The 5,380-nt window shown below is 51.8% G+C and overlaps 1 pseudogene; it reads left to right on the forward strand.

Annotated features, from left to right (window-relative positions):
• The first annotated feature begins 4,708 nt into the window (after positions 1–4,708).
• On the forward strand, positions 4,709–4,917 carry LOC115801935 (cyclin-dependent kinase 2-associated protein 2 pseudogene; annotated as a pseudogene).
• The last annotated feature ends 463 nt before the right edge of the window (positions 4,918–5,380 follow it).

Genomic DNA, 5,380 nt, shown 5'->3' on the forward strand with positions numbered 1-5,380 from the left:
GAAGCATGTTTCCCATTTCGTTAGGTGAGTCCTCGTGAAAGCCCTGGGGGCGGGTCCTTGAACCCTGGGAAGATTCTCTGTCACATTTTCATGGTCACCAGGAGAACGAGAGGGGCAGACAGGAGACCCTGAGCTGGCAAACTTCTCCAAGTGACCTCTGCCCCTGCTGGTGAGGAGGCATCTCCTCCTGTCAGGACAGTGCAATCCCACCTCGAGTCTTGTTAAGCCCTTCTCAACCACCAGCAGCCTTGTTATCAACTAACTGCACAGGAAACTTGGTGGGAGCGGGGCATAGATGATGGGCATGGGCGGTCAGAGGGACGAAAACCCAAATCTTTTTTATTTGCAGTTTTGTCCAGGGCCCACCCTGCACCAACCCCGCATCCTGGTATCCATCCCATCCTGTGGCCGTGACGAGGTGATAGTTCCAATCCTGGCAGTGGACAACCGGCCCAGGGGACAGCAACCAGGTGGGAACCTGAGCCCCAGCCCTTAGAGCTTGTTGGCCAGTCAGGTCGCTGCTCCAAGCCTCAGCTTGCCCACCCAGGAAATGGGGACAACCCTAAGGCAGGCCTGGCTGTCACACAAGAACAAGGAGAGGGAAGAAATGAGACGATGGGTGAAAAGGGACTTGCAAACTGTAAAGTGCACGTACCTTAAAGGCAACACTATTTCATCAGGAATTCTGTGGAATCAGAGAATTTAAGGCAACATATCTTTATTTGCTTCCCCCGACATGGTCGTGAGGAGTGAGCAGATCCTGAGTGTGTATTCTTCCAAATATTGTCAGTTTCCAACTGCACTTCACCTCGCAGGGGCAGCAAAGGAGGAAGCCCGGGGGGCAAAGCGCGGGATCCACCAGCTTAGCTCCGCTTTCTTTTCTGCTTTAAAAATGGGTGAGATTTCCATACAGAAAGATTCTAGCCCTAGACGGAAAGCCACAAAGTGCGTCGGCAGACTTGTCAGGGAGACAGACCCCCATAAATAACCCCAGGCAGGACCCCAGAGGAAGAAGCCAAGCTCTTTGCTGAGTAAAAAGGGAAAAACAAATCCCATTTTCCCAGGGTATGACAATGCCACACTGGCCTCCTGAGATTCCTGGGAGAGCGATGCTCCGGGAACAAAAGTGCTCCTGGCGTTTGATTTGCTGGAATCCCTCCAAGCTCTCAGTTCTCCTGGCTCCAGCCTCCCTGGGTGAGCTTGATTAAGTCGTTTCCCCTCTCTGAGCCTCAGTTTCCCCATCTGCATCATCGGGGTGAACTGGATGGTTTGAGGGCACCCTGTGAGTTTTGCCACCCCAATCCTCAATTCACCAAGGTCCTCTTCCTGCCATGCCCCTGTCACCCTCTCTGAGCCCTGCCTCTGCCCCAGGGGCTTCCAGAACCCCACCTCTGGCCAAAGCCCCTACAACTCCAGACTTCCCCTCCTCCCCCGCCATTTCCCTACAAGGCCACCGCAGAAAGCAGCAAGGCGGACAGAAAGCAAGGATGTTTTAATTTACTCGATTAAGTCACCATGTGGACAGAGGCTCACAAAGGAATCTGCTCTACAGAACTTTTCGTTTAATAGAATTAGTTGAAACCAGATCAGCCAGCCCCCATTCCTGCAGGCCATCTGCCCAGACGGGGAAATGGCTTCCCTAAATAGAACCCCATGCTGCTGGGAGCCCCCTCTAAATGGCCGGCAGGGAGCTGCCCCCTGCACCCGCCTGTCTGTTCAAATGGGTTCAAAGTCCTTCCCTTTGGGGCCAGCTGGGCTGGCAGAGCTCAAGTCCACTTTCAGCTAAGACTTGGGAGCTATAATCAGATTCACATCCAGCTCCACCTGCAGGGAACTCCTGCCAAAATCGGGGACTGTGCGAAGGCGATGCCAACATAGAGACTTTTAATTCAGAAAAGAAGTCTTGTCAAGTCATTTGCCTGGACTCTTAAGAAAATTAGATAAACTAACATTTACTCAGCATTTTAGAGTCTCCCAAGAAGTTTCCCACGTGTTTTATTTAATCCTTGTGACAAACCTGCAGGAAGGCTCGTCATCATCCTTTTGTAGACGAGGGTGAGAGAGGTTTAGTAACTTTCCCAAGGCCACACAGCTAGGAGCAAGGACCTGGGGACCTCTAGGACAGCAGTAACAGCATATGCCAAGTAGGCTGTTCTGAGACTGAAGTGAAGTGTGTAATTGCAGTGCCTCGCACATGGTACTTTTCTGCCCTTCTGTGTACATGAGTCCAGAGCTGCCGGTTCAAATCCCACCTCTGCCCAAACTACTTATATGACTTTGGGGAAGCCATCTAACCTCTCTGGATCTCAGTATTTTCATCTGTGGAATGGGAGAGGGCAGTGACCCCTCTCTCTCGGGGTCGAATGAGTCGATGTATGGGAAACTGTCTGGCACACGGTTAGGCATCTGTAGCCCAGGCTGGGAATCCCAGGTGCCAACCTAAATCCTATAGGTGGCCCCGCCCTTATAACTCAGAAATAAGGCTGCCAGTGCAAAGACACTCAGGAAGGAGGACGCGCTGTTTAGAGCAGGGGTCAGCAAAGTCTGGCCCTTGGGCCAAATCCAACCCATCTGCTTTTGTAAATAAAGTTTTATTGGAACACAGGCACACCCACTGGTTTACATATTGTCAATGCCTGTTGTGACAGAAACCACAAGGCCCTCAAAGCCTAAAATAGTCACTCTCTGGCCCTTTACAGAATAAGTTTGCCAACACCTGATTTAGAGTAAGAGGGTCATACAGTCTCCCCCGCCCCGCCCCACACGCCCCAAAGAGGCTGAGCACTTGTGGGCGAGGAGAGAGGAATCTGCTTAGGGACATTTCATCCTAATTGTTAATGAGCTTATTTAACCTCTCAGGGTCCCACTCCCTGATCCGAGCAAACAGTTTGGGTCTTAAGTGTTTGGATGGAGCATTCGTGTTTAAAAAAGAAATTATAAATGTGCCCTGACTAGTCGGCCTTGAGGAGTTTAAAAGAAAGGAGCTGGGGTAGCAATAAACTGTCTTGTTATCAACGGCAGCCTTAAAAGTCTGGGACTTCCACCCCGGGGAGTGGCTGCTGTATGGAATTGAAACACATGGAGATTTATAAGGTCAAGTTTTATGAGCCTACAGATTCTAGTGGTGTGTTACCACATCCTTATTACAAGCTCATGCTGCTGTCCAGTTAAACCAACGGAGCTAATATATTACTCCCGCCTGCCTTGGGCCTCAGACTCGAAGGAAAGAGTGCAAATAAAACACCACCTTTGGGAATCGATCGCGTCCCGTTTTTTTCCGCACAACTGACTTTGGTTGTTTCTCGCCTCTCCCTAAACCCACAAACTGCCAAGGGGCTGTTTGGTTTGTGCACCCAGAACAATGCCTTGGGGGTGGCCCTGGTGGGACACTTCTCCAGCTGACCCTGGTGACGCCTCTCCAACGGGAGGGGACGGCTGCAGGGACCCTGCGCAGCGCAGAAGGGATGTCTCTTCACTGCTGTCCTGCTAACAGACCATAAATTAAGGCTGGGTTGTTTGTCTTTGGGCTGTTTGAATGGGAATGGGGAGGCAGCCTGAACTAGGACACACCCAGGCTGGTGTGGGCAGCTGTCCCCTTGGCTCCGGGCCTCTTGAGCCTTGCACTGGGGAGGCCTGGAAGCCGGGGTCTGGGCCAGCTTCAGGGAGCAGAGGCAGGGACTGCTTCAGGCGGGGCAGCAGGGATCCAGGCCCCATCTCTACCACCAGAGCGACGCGTGGAAGTGATCTCCAATCCTTCTCTGTTACAGATAACACCAGGATGACCCTTTGTCCAAATATGCTTTTTTACTCCTCTTTTCAATGAATGAACTGATGTACACACACACACACACACACACACACACACACACACACACCTGGTTCTGAAGCCAAAGCAAATGCTGACAACTTCCTGAGATGACCCCCTGGGAGACTGTAATGATGCCCACAGCATGAGGTCCTGCTGTTTCCCTCCATTCTGCCCTGGCCACACCACATGGCCCCCCAACCCCGGCGCTGTCAGAACCTAGGTCCAGAAAAACCCGAGGCTCTGGATCCACGCCGGTGGGCAATGGCAGACGAGTGCTGGCCAGAGGGTCAGCCTGGCCGAGTTCCTGCCCCCTCTGCTCCCACCCACCTCATGACCATAGACCAGTCCCAGCCCTTCTCTGGGGCTCATGGCCCATTTCTGCTTCCCTAAAAAAAAGGTTCGTTTCTAGAAAGAAATTTGACCATCGGTACAAAGAGTCTTAGATAATTTTGATTCAGGAATTCTACTTCTAGGAATCGATCTTATGGAAAGAATTACATATTTGTATAAAGATTAGGGATAAAAGTATCCATGCCGGTGTTATTGATGTAAGAAGATTGGAAATAACATAAATGTCCACACCTAGGGGACTGGCTAAAGAAACGTAGGGTCATCTAGTCAATGGAATGCTAGGCAGTCATTAAATATTTATCTTTGTAATAAATTTGTAATGACGTGAGAAGAGCGGGCTGTAATGCTCATGGGTAAAGCAGGATACAAGGGGGGCCTCAACCCTGGTCCCCACAAAGCTGGGGAGGATGAGGGTGCTGGGGGTTAACCCCCAGAAACTAAGGCTCCTCCCACTTCCCCATCAGGGCGATGAGGGCAGCTGCAGGCCCACCCAGAGACTGATTCCAGTCTCGCCCCCATCGTGTCAGGCATGACTTTGGACCACCCTCCATGGACTATGTGAAGGCAGTGAAGCCAACGGGCGCCCAGGGCTCCCAAAGCACCTTCACAGACCTGCTGTCAATCATAGAGGAGATGGGCAAAGCCAGAGCGCCTTGGAGCACCTGAAGAGAGGTATCATCCACGCACAGGTCCTCATTCTACAGACAGCTGAGGCACAGAGAGGTCATGTGACTTGCCCAAGGTCACACAGCAAGTAGGTGCTGCCTGGATGTGAACCCAGGCAGGTCCACCTCTCCAAGCCCAGGGCCCATTCACAGTGAAGTCCCCCACTCTGAGCCCACTGCTGGGCAGTTAGCACATAACACCCCCTTGGGCTCGCTGTATTTATTGTTGACCTTTGACCCAGCACAGGATGAGGTTAAGTAGGGTTAGGGAAGGCTGGAGGAGCAGGGTGTCAGGGTGGAGGCAGGGAACTAACAGGTGTGCAACCTTCCCACATGTCAGGTACAGGGCTAGACACTAGGTCCGTGATAGAAAGAACATGTGGCACTAGCTGTTTCCCATCTAGGACCTCATTAAATTCTCACTGCCTCCTACCCACTGGTACTATTATTATCCCCACTTACAGGTGGAGATACTGAGGGTACATTCCTTGCCCAAGGTTACAGACTAGCAGGTGGCAGAACCGAGACTCAAACCGAGGCAGACAGCCTCCTGAGC

The sequence above is a fragment of the Delphinapterus leucas genome, chromosome 5 (assembly GCF_059928025.1).
Source record: "Delphinapterus leucas isolate spDelLeu-1000000601 "Yukka" chromosome 5, BTC_Dleu_Yukka2, whole genome shotgun sequence".
In the NCBI taxonomy this organism is placed as follows: domain Eukaryota; kingdom Metazoa; phylum Chordata; class Mammalia; order Artiodactyla; family Monodontidae; genus Delphinapterus; species Delphinapterus leucas.